Source organism: Motacilla alba, chromosome 3, assembly GCF_015832195.1.
Source record: "Motacilla alba alba isolate MOTALB_02 chromosome 3, Motacilla_alba_V1.0_pri, whole genome shotgun sequence".
NCBI lineage: Eukaryota > Metazoa > Chordata > Aves > Passeriformes > Motacillidae > Motacilla > Motacilla alba.
Genome location: NC_052018.1, coordinates 55,566,606 through 55,585,661, shown reverse-complemented (window position 1 = coordinate 55,585,661; position 19,056 = coordinate 55,566,606). Strand labels below are relative to the sequence as shown.

At 39.8% G+C, this 19,056-nt stretch overlaps 1 pseudogene; it reads left to right on the top strand.

Annotated features, from left to right (window-relative positions):
• Positions 1-3,029: 3,029 nt before the first annotated feature.
• On the top strand, positions 3,030-4,223 carry LOC119699110 (annotated as a pseudogene).
• Positions 4,224-19,056: the final 14,833 nt, after the last annotated feature.

The following is a 19,056-nucleotide window of genomic DNA, read 5'->3' as shown; positions in this document are numbered from 1 at the left end:
AAATAAAATTAACCCCTTTCCCAGCCAAAACCAGTAGAGAGGGCATCAAAACATTGTGGCTGGATAAAACCACTCTAATCTATTTAGTGTAAGGGGAAATAGCAAAAGAAATTTACAGTTTACAGATTAAAAACTCTCTGGGCAATCCAGTCTAGCCAAGGTGTCACCAATATTTGTTCTCTGCAGAAGAAGGTGTTTCCACATACAGATTGCTGATATGCTTCACCTACCCCTAGAAGGCTGTCTTTGTTATTAATAAACTAAAATATATGCCAGTTTTGTGCATGGCCCAACTCAGAAAATTTCAGAAATACCTTTTTCTTCTGGTGTCCTATTACCTAAAGGTGGCACTGTCCCAAAGAGCCTCCTTGCCTTCTATTTACAGAGAGCCTTGTCTGGCACAGTGACTGTAATGAAGTCCCAGGTTACTTTCTCTCATTAGCTCTAATCACAGACTGCGTAAGGCTATTTCCCAGTGTGAGGGTGATGTGAAAATAAGATGTGTTAATGAGGCCACAGGGACTCTATTTGAACCCAAGACATGAATAAATTAGGAAAGCATAAGAAAAATGGCCAATGCTGTTGTCCAATCAGATTGAGTTAGGTCTGGTGGAGTAGAATATACCTTACTGCAATCTCAAAGAATCGTAATGCAAATGAAGTGCAAAGGGTATTGTCAAATTCCCTATCAACACATTTAATTAGTGACCATGTTAAACACTTTCCAGATGGCTACCTTTTGCAAAACAAATTATTCCCCTGTGGGTGATTTCAAATATTTTCACTTCCTGAAAACTTGTGCAAAGCAATTATTCCAGAAAGGCTCTGTTTCACCAGTAAACTTACAACTGTTCCTTTTGTCACCAGTGAGGACCATTTGCAATGTCACCTTCTTTCCACGCTTTGTACAAAACTGACAGCAACTTTCAGAGTCCTGAACTGCTTCCTGTATCCTGCCTAGTGCCTCATGTTTTGATGTAGCACCTCATGCATGGTGATGCCTCCTGTGTCAAAATCTCATGGTCCCTCAGATACCAGAGACAGAAAGATGGGAAAGGAGGATGGAAAGAGAGGGGAAGTACCAACTGTCCAAACAGGACCCTTCTGGAAATGTCAGAAAGGAAAGAGTAACTCCAAAACGGAGTGTTTTAAATAAAAAAATAGATAAAAAAATACATTAGTGTAGTCTTCAAAGAGAAAAATGAGTTGTCAAAATGTGTAAATACTGCAAAGTGTATGGCTTTTCTTAAATCATTAACTCATCTAGGCAGTGCACACCGTGCACTCTCTGTCCTCTACAAGGCATTAATATCCATTCAACAAGGGAGAAAATACTGGATGCAGTCAAACATTTAGACATGGTGTTCTATGAAATTCTTCTGTTTCTGCAGATTTTCTGATCATCTTCATTATCTATGGTGCTATATCCACACATTGCACTTGAAGACAATTCAGAAAAAGACTGTGTCTGCCTGTAAGCACTTTTTGACTAATCTGTTTTCATTAGACAAAGACTAAAGTTTTAACTTCTATGATAAAGTGACTGGCCTGGTAGACAAAGGAAGAGCCGTTGTTATTATCTACCTTGTCTTCCGGAGGGCTTTCAACACTGTCTCATAAGATTTGCACGAAGAAAATAATGAAGTATGGGCTGGATGAGAGGACAGTGAAGTGGATTGGAAAGCAGCCAGGCCCAGAGGGTGCTGATCATTGGCATGAAGTCTAGTTGAAGGCCAGCAACTAGTGATCTACCCTAAGGGTTAGTGCTAGGTCCAGTCCTCTTCAACATCTTCTTTAATGATCTGGATGATGGGGCAGAATGTACCCTTTCAACATCAACAATTCTGTGATTCTATGAAATTCAATTCCCATAATATTTACTGAGTCTTGCACAATGTTGTGTGGTTTTGCGTAACCAGGTACATTTAATTTCCTACTTTGTAGGCTTTTTAATAAGATCTTTTCAACTTCATGCTGCTACTTCAAATCCAACTAGCTGCATGGGTAATTGAAAATGTTTCTGTGAAATGGTTATGCAACAGCCTTTGTAAAACAAATTAATTTCTTAAGAGACTGGATCCACAGGTAATTTAGACAGTGGGAACTTCCACAGCCTGTTCCTAGATGTCTTATTTTCCATAGGTATAGGAAAAGTCAATTTCCTTAAACACTGGGTGTCCTAGCATACAGACTAAAAGCTATCTGTCAGTTAGAGAAAGAACACTGAACAGAGAGTGCATCCCATATCCTTTGGACTTCCTCAGTTACCAACAGGAGAAAACAATTCTTTGAGAAAACTTTGCCCCTTGAAACTATTCACCAGTGTATTCATTAATAACTACTGAAGCTGGACCACAGTCTATTATTATAGGACATAAACCTCAACCTGTCTCCACACCCTTTTAGTCAGTGGGATTATAATGATAGAAAACAGGTGTATATGTAGGGAAAGGAAAGAATATTGCTTATCATACCAATTTTATGACTGATTTCCATCAGATGCATTCGTTGCTGGTACTTTGTGATGCACAGGAGGTGATTTTAGCAGCATAAATAATTTGGTAAGTGGTATTTGGCTACTGGTTTGTGACTCTTAAGATGAGCATCTGGGTCAGTAGCTCATTAACTGAAACCTTCAAGAAAGCTGAGATATACCAGCTCACATAACATTTCTCCCATAGGAAAAATACTGATATTCTAAGAGATGTATAAGTTGTATATAATATTTATATACTGAAGTGACCTGAGAGGTTTCTTTGCCTATGCATGTTTTTCTTCTATTGCTTTAAACTTACTATTATTATGATATATAAAAAATACAAGAACCATATTTTACAAAATGCTCCAGATACAAAATAAAATGTCTATTATCAAATAATTTAGTCAATTTAAGAAGCAAATAAGTTTTCAATTTAAGTCTTTCAACTTTCAACTACTTTGTTTTAAATATTATTTGCAATTAGTTTTAAAAGAGAAGAATAATTTGTTGTAGTTGGTCCCTATTTAAAAAAGAGAAAATTTGACTCTGAATTATTGCACTTCATTTAGTTATGGAGTTCATGCTCTTGACTTACTTTACCTTGTATTCTCATGTTAGGATTTGCAATATTTTGGAAACTTGTGAAAATTAAATTTGCTGATGGGACTGCACTTCTGACCGAAAAGTCTCAGAAAGGATTGACTATGCTTTCTCCAAATATCTCAAAGGATTTGACTGATCGCTCTGAGTTTGGAAACAGATCCTGTCCTGAGAACTTTAGATCAGCAGGGATATGAGGGGTAGTGTATTTATTCATAACAGCAGTCTTCATTCTCACTGTCTTTGGGAATCTGGCCATCTGGCCACTTTCCATCTCCTATTTCAAGCAGCTCCATTCTCCAACCAATTTCCTCATCTTGTCCATGGCTGTAACAGATTTTCTGCTGGGCTTTGCCATTATGCCCTACAACATGGTGACATCTGTAGAGAACTGCTGGGTTTTGGGAGTATTTTCTGCAAGGTTCATTACAGTTTTGACTTGATGCTCAGTTTAGCTTCCATTTTCCATCTTTGTTCCATTGCCGTGGATTGGTTTTATGCAATCTGCCACCCTCTGCATTATTCCAGCACCATGACTGTCACAGCCGTAAAACAAATCGTGGCTGTGTGCTGGTCAGTGCCCACTGCTTTTGCTTTTGGTGTGGTTTTCTCAGAAGCTTATGCTTCTGGAATTGAGGGCTATGAAATGCTGATTAAGTGCTTGGGCTGGTGCCTGATTGTATTCAACTAACTGTGGGGGACTTTTTTATTTACAGTCAGTTTATTTGCTCCTGCTTGCATTATGATAGGCATTTATGTTAAAATTTTTACTGTCGCCCAAAGGCACACATTAGAGTTGAGTCAGGCACACAGGCTCTCAAAAAATACTAAGAAACATGAGCTTTCTAAGAATAAAGATAGGAGAGCTGCTAAGACTTTGAGTATTGTTATGCTGGGTTTCTTAATATGTTGGTTTCCTTGTTTTGTTGCAATCTTAATTGATCCATTTTAAATTTTTTCCAGTCCTTTGCCTCTGTTTGATTCTCTAAACTGACTTGGATATCTAAATTCTTTCTGCAATCCATTAATAAAAGGTTTTTTCTATCCATGATTTTGGAAAAAATTTAAGTATATCTTAAAATGCAAAATATTTAATCCATGTTTTTGTACAATAAAAATTTTATCTGAAGATCAGTCACAGTAGTAGATTCTACAAGTGAGACTATCTCTAGAAACGAAGAAGAAAAAGTGGATTGCTGAATATTCATGTTTCAGAGTGCAATATGAATTTTATGAGTCAGTCCTGTAGAATTCTTTTTAATTTCAGAAATCATTTACATACAGTCCATAAACTCAGTATTTCACTTAGTCTTGTATTTATGCAGCTACTCTTTCTTTGGGTTCACTCTTAATAACCCTAAATTGGATGTATCCCAGGCTCAATTTGCAAAGGGACATTAGCAGATGTACAGTCTCCTGCGATCCCCAAGCAAACAGAATGGGAGTGTAATTTTGTCTTGAAGTCGATCTTTACCCCTGAAAACAATAGAATCAGGATTTCACCCTTTATCTTCTGTGTGGTTTGTACTTGGGAAGGAGTACTCAGGAACCGAAGCATGGCTCCCACTCAGCTCTGTGCTTGTGTGGTCTTTGTTTAGATGTCAGGCTCCAGATGTTATAAAATATGCTTGCTGACAGCTCACCGCACCTTCACACTGAACTGGAACCTCTGACTTAAGTCCTTGCCATGCTGACCTCCCTCTGAAATCAGAAAGAGGCACTGTCAGCATTCACATCAGTTACATGTTTAAAATAAGCTTAACTGAGTTGTCTTTACTGAATGCAGGCATTGCAGTGTTTTTATTCTGAATTGTACCCCTGACTTACCTTTTGCACTATGCCTACAGTGTACACTACCCTTATTAAAGAGTGACTACCAAAAAGCTATCCATGTTTATCCACTTGTTGGCCTATGGCATCTGCACTAGCATGCCATGCCAGTGATGGCTGCTTGTTTTGTTTGCTGAAAATTTTTAAAGGATCTGTGATAATGTGAGCTCTTGCTATTTTGGATCTGGAGAATTCAAGTTTCACATCAACCCTACCACACTTAAGACAGCAAGGATCTGGAAGGTCACAGACTTGTCTGAAGTGTTGTGTAAGGCTCTCACCTTTCCAAATAGAAACATAAACCCTACAGTCATTAATTTGACACAAGTTCTCTCTTTGTGCACAGTTGTCACTAGCTGAACAGCCAGACCAGGGAACAGAGCAGAGCTGGATGCAATAAAGTCTTTAAGGCAGCTGCAAGGTGGATAATGTGTCATCCCGTACCATTGCTCCATGCATGCCTAGGGAGACCCCTGGATTAAACACAAGGGCAGCCAGAGCAGTGCTTGGGGAGAGCAAGAAAACTGAGCAGCAGGTTGATTGCAGCCAGAGACTCAGTTCTGGAAAGCTGGATCTCCAACCCAGCCTAGCCCTGACTTTCAGAGCCTGTGCTGTTGCCTCAGGTGCTTCTAAACTTGTTTTAATCTGGTTTTGCTCCTGCAGTGCATTCCTGGGGGCCAGCTCTCTGGGGAAGCAGAGGGCAACCTTTGCATACAACACCTTTCACACACTTTAGTGGCTGGGGTGACACCTGAGATGTCAACAGGAGCTTTCTGGTTCTCCTTTTGGGGCTAAGCCATGTAAGATACACAGTGTTTCGGGATGATACATAGGGCCTGTAGGGTGTCAGCAATGGCAGGGAAAGGTGAACTCTCTGCAACAGAGATGGTGTTGCAGCCAGCTGTGCCAGATATTGTCTGCATACAGCTCAACCTGACTTCTTCAGAGAAATTTGCTGCCCGATTTGTCTTTGTGTTAAAAGTAGTCCATGATGGGTTTTTATTGAAAGCTAACAAATTATGTATGGTCCCTAATATCCTCCCAGCAGTGAGACCATGAGTCAAATGATGGAGCACAAGAAATTATAACCCTAGTCTCAGAGACAACTACAGGTCCTTTTTAAGTGTCTTCACAATGTTTGCTGTCAGCAGTATTTTCCACAATAGTCAACTATTTTGCAGAATTTAAGTCCCTTCTGCATGTGCTACATAAATGTTGTGTTAGTTGAATGTGCTACATAAATGTTAGGTGTCCAAGTCTCTAAAGAAACATTATGTATTTCTGAAAGCTCTTGTAAGTATTAAATGTCTAGCTGCTGACATACAATGCAATTGGAGACATTTAAGTAATGATAAAATTACTTCATTAACACACAGCATAAATAATTTAGAGTCAACCCTGTACATTACATTTCCTACAGTGACAACTTTTGTCCTAGACAGCACATCTTCAGGGAATAATATTGACCTGTCTGTGAAGTTTCAGTGTCATGTCCTGCTATGTGTTCAATGTATGCCCTTGGATGTTAAATAAGTATCTACTTAGCTAGTTTTGCTAAACAACTTGCAACCTGTCAGTAGGTCTTTAGTAATTCTTCTGGCCAAGGGCTCTTACAGATCTGTCAGATGGTGTAATTTGGCTCTTGAGTGACTTTGTGGCATGCCATGCTGTTCTCCCTGCTGTTAAGCTTGATGCTGGTGCTAAACTTGCTGCTAAAAAATACCCCACTGCTTGGCACAAAACCTAGTGCATCAAAATAAAAGGGATTTTTTTTTCCCTGTGGACCACACCTGCTGGTACACAGGGAAACAAAAGTGTCTGTGTCTTTTGGGTTTGTTTTTTTTTTTGTTTTGGTGGGGTTTTTTGAGGGGGTTGGGGTTTTTCCCCCCAAAAACATTATCATGCATTAATCTATTTTTCCACACTACACAGTGGACTGTTTTAGCATGAATTCTGGTCTATATCAAATACAGACAGTGTTCTTGTTCCTCAGGGAATCAGCCCGAATAGTTAGGATGTCTTGATTCCAGCAAGAGTTGACATTGCCATGAGAGGAAGGACAATTCTGGTTTCAGGAAGACGTTCAAGCTTCCACATCCAGGCAAGGGCCTCAGTCTAGGAGCACTTCCATGGTCCTTTTCTTTTCTTGTGTCAAATTTGAACATACAGGACAGCTAGATGTGATTAAGAGTATCCCACCCAGGAAATCTGTCCTCAGCCTCCCTGTTGCAATGCCTCAAACAGCAAAATTCAGAGTTCTCTTCAGAGACAGTGATTTTTATTCAGAAAAGTGCTATATTTTTACCCTCAAATGATTTGCAGATCAGGAACTCTCAGGTATTTCTGCAGTGCCTGCTTGTGGTTCGAATAGTTAAACTCTATTTTATTCTTTTAATCCTTTCCATTACAGCCTACACATTGAGGAAGGATTTCCTACCCTCTTGTGGAGTCCGCAGGCAAAAACAGCTTTAACAAAAAGTGTCATTGCAAAAACACCATTAAAAAACTTCAAGAAATAGATTGGTTTCATTTTTGCAAGCTCTGTGTTGATCTTTTAGCATAAAGTTTCAAAATTAATTCTTCAAGATTTAAATTAAAAATTTTGGTTTACAGCCATTAATTTTTCTACTCAAAACTAAAATATGCCAAAGAAGTCAGATAAGTTCAGGTAAATTAGTGATTAATAGCATCCATTTTTCAGCTACAATGCTTTTTAACAAAAAAACCCTACAACATTTTAATCAGCTTTAGTGAAAATTAGGTAAATGAAAGTAACTGTTCCAAGAAATTCTTGACAAAAGGCCATATACAGCTATAACAGTAATATATTACTGTAATTTATCTGTTGTTCTGTTTACAGAACCTAATCAAATTATCTTCTGGATCAATTGTGTGTCAGCCTTAATGGCTGCAGCAGCAACAGTGCTGAAGCATTACAGCAAGCACTGGCATTAGCAAGGATGTGCAGTTTCTCAAAAGACAGCCATGAGTCTTTTTAGCTGTATATAAACCAAGAACTTTCTGGTTTTTCTTGTAAGACAGGAAGAATGTTTTCTCTTTTATTTTTAATTACCCATTTTATTTTTAATTACCCATTTCCACCAAAATGCAGGATGGAGAAAAAAGACTCAAAGAAGGGGTTGTGTACTAAAGGACATCTTTTTTCCCTAGAACACTTTCCCCAACAAATCTTTTTCTTCAATGTGTAAGTATTTTTTTAATCTGTTTTTTTTTCCTCAGGACTGACTGTGTTGCAATACTTTGTTGAATACCTCAAATCATGACTTCATACAGGCTCTGGAGCTCACAGCTGGTGTAGTATTGGTCTGACTTTGTTAAGATTTCAGGCCTAGAAATGCAAAGCACAGGCTTTTCCCTGTGCTATGTGCATGTACAGGTGTGGAGCCATCCTGTCCAAAATGGTGGGAAATATGTCTGTGAGTGCTTCCATCCATCATCTCTAGAAATGCACTCTCCCAGCAAGAGAGTGAATTCTGGTCTGCTCCATGGCCAAAACTGAATTTCCCCAGTGTCATGCTGTGGCCCCCAGCACAGCCAGCTCCATGAAATCATGCCAGTACTTTGGGGCTCCCTCCTACAAACCATGCACATCTTGTGATGCAGTTGTATGTAGCACCTCACCTTCCTCTTGGATTTCTCTATCTTGACTCTAATTATACCATCTTTCACCTGTTTCCTTAGATCACCAGAACCACCATCCCTTTGAAATAAGTAATTTTCTTAGATAGCTTTTCAATTTTATTCTTGTTCACCTTTAGCTTAGTTTTCTCAGGGTTAAATACTAGCTGGCTTGTACAATTTTGGTTTGGCTTTTTTGCTGTTGTTGTTGGTTCATTGGTGTTTTGGGGTTTTTTGGGGTTTTTGTTTGTTTGTTTTTGTTGCGCTTGACTACTTTTCTCCAATAGTTGATATGTTTGCTAACTTCTCAGCACCTAAGACTTGTGCAGTGACACCTTCTGGATGGATTATTTCAGCTCTGCCTGCAGGTCAGATTACTATTTTCAGTGTACTCTACTGCCTTCCTGTCCTATTCTTTATAAATTAGTTAGCAACTCCTGGGATTCCTTTCAAAAAACTTTGCAAATATTTATATAGGTTCCTTTATCTTTTCAGTATTTGCATTTACTGTCACATATAGTAACCTATGAGTGGACTTAGATCCAGCAAGATAATACAATAACCTAAGAAATGTTGTGCCAGATTCTGGGAAATGACCCAGCACACTGAAACATGCACAGGATACATTATCCAGATTCTCTGCTGTGTGTACATTGTCACAAGTCACATGGCCAAGACATTGGAGAACCATTGTATCCACGAGTCAGTGGAAGCACTCATGCTTAAATCACAGGAGGTAGTTATTTAGATATCATTGTCTGAAAATTAGCACCCTAGTTACACCAATCTTTCCAAATGAGCTAGGGGAGGAGAACAGAGCTAAAACTTTTTCCAACTGAAAACACTCCCATCATTTTTACCTACTCACAGGACTGCAGACATGGTAGACCAATCTCAGCCTGATTTAATAAAAGTAATTTTTCATCCTGTAGCTGAAAAATATTTTAAATGTGTGTCGATTTATGGTATGATGGCCTACTTTTGGAAAAACTGCCTGCCTTTCCATGTGCTACACTGCACTCCTTGTGAAAATAAGTTATCATTTAGGAAGGTGGGTACATTCCCTCAGGGAAATTAGAGGTTAGATTTTTTCAAAAAGGGAATAAATGAAATATAAATAAAAACCCTATATTATTTGTCAAAGATTGCATGGGCAAAGCTTCAGCTATGTCTCCCCAGTGGTTACTGCACTGCACCCCTTTCCCACAGACAGGACACCACAGTGATGGCTGGGGGCTGCTGTGCAGCTATTTTAGTCTGTGAGTACAGATGGAAGACGACACTTTGGTGATGCAAAATATTCTGGTGCATCTGGCTTTTCTAATTTTATGGGCTGATAATTTTTATTTTTTTTTGTCAGCCCATAACAATAGTGATAGTGATTTTTATTTCTCGCTGTGACAATTTAGCAGAAATCAGTATCTCATTCAAGCAACATGACCAGCAATGCAACATGCACACTCAGAAAGGAAGAAAATGTGTTTCTGCAGAGTTTGAAAATTATGTTTCAAGTCTATGGAGCATCCCTGGACCAGAACATCACCTCTAATCCTGCAGATTCACCACTGGACAAGCAAGGAAGGAATTACAGGCAATTCTATTGGCCATTTCTGCTTCTTTTGGTGGAAATTGCAGGTAGCGAGTGGTATCTGCACAGCCTGGGACTGGCAGTCTGGCTGCAGGCCAGGGCTGTGCTGGTGCCTGGAACCAGCAGAATATGGGGGATGTGGAGGTCTGCTTCAACCTGCCTTGATCTCTCCTACCCCTTGCCCAGGCCTGTTAAGCCATCTCAACCCTTTTTCTACCACTAAAATATTGCTCAGTGTGAAAAGGCAGCTTTGGATGGGCCATATCCAGGTGGTTGAAGGCCATTTGGTGCTTTCCACAGGCTGGACTACTTGGTAGCTTGTATTTCAGTATACGAATTCTTCATTTATTTTGCTCTGCCAGTGCTGTGAAGCACTTCATCTTACCTTCCCCTCTCTCTTCCTTGTCTATCAGCTTAAAATAGCCCAAGTTTCTAATTTTTCTTCTGAAATGTGAATTAACAAGTCCTGGTAACACCTTGCTTGTTTTGGTTAGATTATTCCCAGATGACTTGTGTTTACTCACTGCAAACAACAGCAAAGGGAATTGGAAGCTCTGGAGAAGGGCTGTATTGGTTGTACCTGCAGAACCCTTGTGCAGTTTAGGGATTACTTTCAACACCTGTTATTAATTAATTGTTCTGCAGGGAACTATTGACCCAAAGACTGTCACATTCAACTATTCAACTCTTTTCTATTTGTATTTTGACATTTTCTGTCAATATTTTACAATTCCTCTACTTCATCAACAATCACTAAAAACTGTACTTTGGGATCTCAATGAAAAAAAGTTTGAACAGAAAAAACTTATGAAATGGAATATTTCGAATATAATGAACTATTGGTATTTTTCACTTTATTATGAGATTAATACCTGCAAATTTGTCATAAATGAAAAAAGAAACAAAGGATAGCAAGATCAATAAATTGAAAGAAAGTACATTTTTTTTTTGTATTAGGACAATCCTAGAGTGAAGTAAATATACATTGTTAATGTCAAAGATAAGAGACAAAATATCTTCTTTTTATTGACTTCTGAACTTTCTGAAAATTATCCTTTTTTAAATAGTTCTCTACAGCTGACTGATTTGGACAAAGATGCTACAGTTGGAGAAGACAGTGATTTCTTTTCTCTCCATATGCACCTCTAAAATGGTTTAAGTTGCTTACAGAGATACTGCTTCTAAAGCTGATCATATAGGTGTGTCCTACATGAGCAGCTGAATAGATAGAAAACAGATCAATATAACTAAAAGCAGGAAAACATAAAAGCAAAAGATACATAGAAATAGGATGAAGCAGGTGGAGGAATTTATTGCAAGTCCTTTAGACTAGAATTTTCCAGCTACAAAGCTTAAGGTCAAATCTTTACATTTGTACAAGAGCTATGAAATTACACACCATGTCCTATGGAGACCCCCTGTCTGGGAGATTGTCGGAACCCAGGATTCTCCTCTGGGTGCCCTGGATGGCCAGAGCTGCTGGCAGGGGGCTCTGAGACCCTGGCATGCAGCCAAAGACACACGTGGGGTTTTGATCTTAGCCCGTGGAGCAAGTTACTAACTCTGTATGAAGAATTACAAGCCACACACACACAAGTTAGATAGCATAGTAGAGATAATCACGAAGTAAAAGGAAGGATTTTTGAGTGCTGTACAGGGGGGTTTTAAGCCTTGTACGCAGGGGTCCAAGTTTTGTACATGGGGGTAAGGAGTTCTAAGATGGAGGGACTTGGGTGTGCCCTGTCCTCTTTCTTTCTCCTTCCTAACCTCCATGTCTTTGGTGATGTTGGCACTTACAGATTGGTTTAGAGTAGAAAGTCACCATTCAATATAGATAGTAGGTATTGGGGAAAAAGCATAAACATGTAGTACGTAATATATGATATAAAAGATAGCACCAGCCCCCTGGGAGAGAGAGTGCCTTTGTCTGAGCTGCTGAACGGGCCACAGCAGTTCAGGGAGAAGAATCTTGTAGATAACCAACAATAAACAACCTTGAGAACAGACAACAGAAGACTACTGAGTCTTTCTTCGAAGGCACGGGTTGGAGGAGGGACTTTTCCATCTTTCGGGGTCATCCCAATCCAGGGGTGAAACCCCACAGGAGATGGGGTGCGCTGCACCTAGCAGGATCTTAAAAGGAACTGAGAGAGTATTTACTCTACACACATTCCCACCACTGCACTAATGATAAAACACTCAACCAACTTCTTCAGAGGTGGTCACTACTTTCTACTAAAGGAGAGCAAAAGCCAGCACTACAGGCTGTAATACACATGATGGAAAATTTGAGATATGAGTGTTCCAGCTCTGTGTAGGTCATTTTAGTAAGCCCATAGCTTTCTCAAACTGTTGTATTCTATTTAAAGATCCCAGATTGGCTCTTTTGGTAGCTGTAAGGAAGACATTTCACAGCAAAGGGGCACTGATGATGGCCCTTTTAGAAAATCAATAATCCTCTGAAATTGTCTTCTTCTATTTTAAGGAACTGAGATTCAGATGTTACTTGGAGGTATTTAGATCTTAGAGGTTATGTGCAGCAATTTCAATAAAAAAAGACATTGGCTATGCATGACTTCACTGCAGATTGAACCATATCAGATAGCTCACTCATCCTATTTTTTGGGTTTTCCTGTTGATTGCTGGGCTGCATAGCACATTCAACAAAAGTTCAGTTTGAGACTGTACTGAGCAATTTTGTCTGAAGAAGGAAGAGAAAGAACAGTATGATGGGCATTTTAAAATTTTGTGATAGCATTCTTAACATTGTAAGTTAATATGTGATAAAAATCTCTGCTTGTTCCAAATTAGAAAGATGTGAATTGTCATTATTTGACTCTTCTCTTAATTGTGTACTGGTCTCTTTTTCCATGATAAGATGAGAAGAGAGGGGGAAAAGTCCAAACACTAGAAGAAAAAAAACAGCTGTAGGAAGCTTGCAGCTAACAGCAAGAGACCAGCAGATGCCTGACAGCCTGTTGAAAAGTGGTAAGATTTTCACAACATGCAGCAGGCAATTGAATCAGGCCCTACATATGTAAGAACTAGAAAAAGGAATGGCACAGTAGACATTCCATGGGACATCAGTGCAACACAGTGATTGTTGTAGCTGCTACATATTTTAATATGTGCAATAAAATAAATGGTAAAACTATTTTCCCTCTGTTTTATCTCATCATTATTTTTTCTGAATGTCAAGAACAGTTTCCTTTCCTAGTACAAGTTAGTTACAACTTTGAGATAATGTAATCTCCTTCTGACATGTGTTTATTTAAAATCCTTTTTGGTTTTGTCCATAAGGTTAAGACTCTGGTCAGATAAAAAATATTGGTATTTAAAACATCTGAAATTAGAGCAAATATCTGGAGGAAAGAGACAAGAAAGAGGGCCTACGTGATATTTTTGAGATTTCCTGAATTGAGAGTAATCATAAAATTTTGGTGGTTTTAAACTGTGACTTACAGGAGGCCTTGTGCTTGGAGTTGGAGTGTAATTCAACCTTACTTCATTCTCCCAGTGTCTGATGTCCCCCCATTTTGCCAGATTAATATTAATTGTTTCTTGGAACAGAAGCCAAAGCTGCTTCTACTGTTCCTCTGTCTATTCATGCCATAGCAGAAGATAAAAACCTGTCCCATACTGCCCGTAGTTGCAGATTTTCTATAATAAGGTTACCAAACCCACAGGATCAGGCTGAAGAGTGAAGAGCAGAATAGAATTCTTATAAAAGTTCTGGTGCCAAATTGCCACAGAAATACACAGGAAAGCTGTGGTACACACTGGAAGACCTAGACTGTGGCATTAATTTTGAGACCAAGACTCTTAAATTTATAAGTAGATGTTTATAGTTCTATTAAGTGTCTAAAGTCCTGATTATAGCTACAGTTGGAATGGCTGTTTAAGCTGCAGTTCTTGTGGTCAGTGGCTATTCAGAAAATATGAATAATTTTCCAAATGTCACATAAGGTGTAATAGGGAACCTGAGATGCCTACACAGTAGCTGAGAGCCAGGTGAGCATCTGGGCATCTAAAATGGCACAAGATGCTTCTCTGTGGGGCATCAGGCTTAAGCAAATCACATAACAGAAGTTTTGACATTTAGCTGTGCAGAAATCTGCAAGCCTCAAACTGAGTCATGTCCTAGGGGCAACTTAACAACATTGACACCTTTAATAACTTACATGGACATCTTTTGCTCTGAACTTACTGCAGCCAAGGCTATAGAGAAAGGAAACATTAATGAAGTTGCTAATTTGTTTTTGAGATATTTTCTACCCGTCCTCAACAGATTACAGAGGGTATATGCCATGAATGCAGTCAATTAGTCACCTGTTTTTTTGGGAGTTTTTTTGAGTCCCTTTGCATAATCTGCTTTTATAGTTTTCTTCTGTGGAAGTGGACGAGATTTAGTCCTTCAGTGGGTGACCACCACCTGTGCTACTATGTGAGAATTGTGCCATAATATCTTGTGATTGTTGCTAGATCTCCTTTTTGGCTAAACTGCAGGCTGGAATGATGGAGAAAGAGAAAAGCAGAACCCAGAGTACTGATGCATACAGTAGCAATGTCAGAGCAGGTAAGTGAGGAGGACATACTGCTAAAATTCTGGGACTAGCCAAGATTTCCTGATTTTCTGACTCTACATTTTGGAAATATCGTTAAACAACATTTTCCTTACCTTTATATCTCTGTCCCGTGTCCCCTTACCTTTGATATCTATTTGGTTTACCTAGACAAATTCTTTCAGGATTCCTTTGTGTAAGTTTCTTCTTTTATTTTGCATGGTTCCTGAAAGCAATTAAGGTAATTATGAATTGAAAATGAAGAGGAGGACAAAGATGATGATGAGCATTAATTTATGATTAATTCATTATTCATAAAATAATGAATATTGGTTGCTTAACAATGATCTCATTTTCTCATTAATATTAATTGGATTCTATCAGAGGTAGTTGCTGAACTTGCAGTCCATAGATTCTTTCATTTTTAATATTTTTTCTTCTGTAGAGTTGTATTTCTATATCTGAACAAAGCTGTTTCATTTTATGCCTTTTATAAATGTTAATTGTTTCAAAATGGTCTGAAGTTAGAGAAATTATGTATTTTCAGGTACTACTTAATTAAACATTGGGCTTTGAAATATTAATGTCAGCTCATTTCACTACTGCAGATGAAAGTATAACATGTCTTTGAAAATTAAACAGTTAGGCAAAGAAAGATTTAAAAATAAGTTGGTAGTGATTTTTTTCTTTTTTTTAAAGGAAACATTATCAATATTGGGAATAGAATTCTCTGTTTATTTAAAACATAAGCTACTATGTTAATTACTGTTGCTGGAGAGCAAGTGCCAGCCTAAATAACATGCAAATGGTCAATACTTTTCTCTTTTCTTTTTTTTTTTTTTAATAAAGAGGTTTTACAGGTCATTCTGCAGTATAATTAACCCATAAAACTGTTCAAGCTGGAAACCATCATCCATCATAATTATGTACAGGCTTGGGTATAATAGGAACTTAATCTCATTTCAGATTCTGGAGTGGATGTTTTGATTAAATTAACAAACAGAGATGACAACGATAATAACAGGAATTCTTGCTGATGGTGGAATGCATCAGTAATAACTATCTGGGAAGCTCTGCCTGACTCTTTGCCAAGCACTGAAAACATTACTCTCCCTATGTAAAGCTAGAGGTGCGCTAGTGAGATGTGACAGAGAATGAAATTGGCCCATACAGTAAATTACACACTACTTAGGCACTGCTCCTGCCTTGGAAAGAGGACACTCATCAGGAACATGAGGCCAGGGCTGGGCTGCTCCCCTTCATTTCATCATGCATTGTGCCAGCCCCAGGAGCTGCGTGGAAATGAGTGCCTCATTTCTGCGTCACTGGTGGCCCTGGAGCTTGTGCCACCCACGCTGCCGTGCCTGTGTCTGTTTATTAGGGGCCAGGGCAGGAGCAGGAGATGGGAGGCAGAAACACAGTCAGGAAGGTGGGTTCTTGTTAACCACATTTCTCCTCATGGAGAAAAGCAAGGCACAGCTTTTCCCAGGAATATAGCTGGGACTCACGTTCTCTGAACATCAGAGAAAGAGAAACACAGTTCTTATCACTTGCTGTGCCTGTGTTGTGCCAAAGTAGAATGGAATGTGGAGATTGTTTACCCAAAGTGAAGATGTTTTCTTCCCTTGGCCAATCGAGGCCAAGAGTGTCTGTGTCGAGATTGTCTGCTGGCAATCTCGACGCAGTCAGCGAGAGTCATGAATGAGTGCAGTTGAGCTTGTGAGTGCATGGCAGATACAATTGTAGATTTATAGAATAAAGTACTTCATCAGCCTTCTGAAGATGGAGTCAGATGCCTCGTCATTTTTCTCTCCCCTCATCCAGGGCCCGGGGTCACCCGTGATTTTTGCAATAGGTTCTGATTTGGATACTGGGCTAGAAAGAAGGTGTGCTTTTTCCAAATCACACTATGCTGGTGTGGCTTAACTTTCATCTCTTTCAGACATTATATACCATACTGGGCATGGATCCCCAAACAGGACATCCTTTCATTTTCGTTTTACATGTATGACAAGAATATAAATAGCAACACTCTGACCTTCAGTCAGAAAATATCCAGAGCATCTTCCATGGTATGCAGTGACTGTGCATAGCAGGGGCTCAACATTTCCCCTATTCTTTCCCAGAGCTTTCCCTGTTTAATTCAGTCTGATTATGTTCCACAAGAAACAGGAAAGGTAGGCGAATTATGATTCTAAATTCAATCCCCAGGTAATGCTGATGAGAGAGCTCTAGAGATGAGCCAGTGAAATGCATTTAGAGGCACAAATGCATCAGCATCTCTGATAACACTTAGGCATGGCTTCTTTACAACCCCTGTCCATGCACGATTGCTAGAATAGGAGACTGAGGGAATCTTCTGGTTTTATTTAAAAGGGTGAAACAGGACATGTTCTCCCAGTCAATAGGAGTTAACAAAAATATTCTGGGGGCATATCATGCTCTTAGCAGTTCTGATCAATAAATTTGATCAATAATCTAGTAACTGTACATTCATAATTATTTTATGATTCTATTACAAAGGCTATTTAGGTATTTTTACAGTACAGACATTTCATTGAAAAGCTTATTTTATAATCCATTTTTCCCTCTCAGGATTTTATATTATTCTTCGACTGGTTACTTCAAATAATCATGACTTTAAGATATTTAACAGTAAAATGTGGATGCTTATGATGCGAGCTAACAGCAGGTGAGGAGCAAGATTTTCTTCATAAAGCACACAGCTTCACTAGGAAAGCATTTGGATACCTTGTTTCCATAGGATGAGAATGAACATTGATCAGCAATGTCTAGGTCTTACCTCTAAACCTAAAAAAAAAGTACCCAAGTGGTGACCTGCAGGAAAAGTATTCTCACTGATGAAGGGTCACTTTTCGTAAGGGGAAATATGTTTTTGAAATCATAAAGTAAAAGATGTACTGTTTTCTGACAGTGGTCTCTGCTGATCACTGTTTTATAAAGCAGGAGTGACTGGGTCAATCAATGGAGTTTATATGACAGAAATAATGATTGAGGCAGGCCCTTAATTTGGAAGGAATGTGCATTATGCTCTCATTAGTGCACCATCTAGTGGGATCTTGGGGGAAACACCCCCACATGTAGCAAAGCTAAAATCATCTCTAATAAAATAGCCTGGTAAAAATACATTGGCTATGTATACAGCATCCCTGCAGCAAAAAGACATATCAGAATGGCTTTTTTCCTTAGCAACTTCAATTCATGAAAGGGATAAAATGACACTTGCAACCATCAATTAACGTCAGAACTCTATATAGGCATGCAAGTCTCGGAGACTATGTTGTCTCCTTTCAGTGTGCCTTGAGACCCAGCAACAACCAGCCATGTAAGGTAAAGGGTAGTCGTGTCTATTTCAGGCCTTTAACTTAACACTCCATTGTGTTTGCAGTTTATTAGACTTCCCTGTTATTATTGGGTTAGGATGCCTAGTACGTTTTTCACTGCTTCAGCTATTTCTAAATCTTAGCAACGACCAAGATCTATGATGAAGCAGAATTAAGCTTGCAGTTCCCAGTTTCTGCAGCTCTTCCTCAGGCGAGAGCTGGGCTGTGTGGAGGAGGCAGCATTCCCAGTAATCGGGTCTGCGGGCTGTTTGCTCTGTGCTGTTTAATGCGCACGGGGGTATCCTGCAGAGGAAGCGGCTCAGCCCCGGGACTCTGGGGAGCGTTTGGCCCTGTCATTGTCCCCTTGAAGAAGTGGGGAGGATGCCTCAAATGCCTCAAATGCTGTGCAGGCAGCCTGGAGGCTCACCTGTCACCTCTCAGGTAGCTGGGCCAGGAGGAGCCGTGGTGCTGTGGCTATCGCATCCTCCTTGTCCTCCCGAGCCTGGTATCGGCAGCCGTGTGAATGCATCCTTCATTTTCCCTGCTCCTGGCACCGCTTGCCCCTCATCCCAGCTGTATAGTGTGTATCTCTGCATTCAAAGGCACCTTTAAAGATATCTACAATTTACCACGCCATTGTCCATTCCCCTTTAGAGAAGAAATAACCCAAGCGGAAGGCAGGGAGGGCAAAGCAGGCTACTAACAAAGTAACGTCGTATTTTTCACTCTAATATCGTATCCTTGTCCATGTTTTAGCCTTCCTTCCTGACGGAATAACATATTTTCCCTGAATGACATTCTCTCCCCCCTTCACCTTCACCTTTTCCAATCGCATAGGGCTCCGGCTGCCAGGGTTGCCCCGTTCCCCTCGCCAGCCCCCGGGGCCCGTGAACAGCAGGGTTCCCCCGCAGGCCCGGGCGGAGCCGCCCGTCAGGGACCGCCCGGCCCCGCTCTCGCAGCCGCCCGGGCGGGGCCGCGCCTCCCCGCGCCTTCCCCCGCCTCCCCCGTCACGGC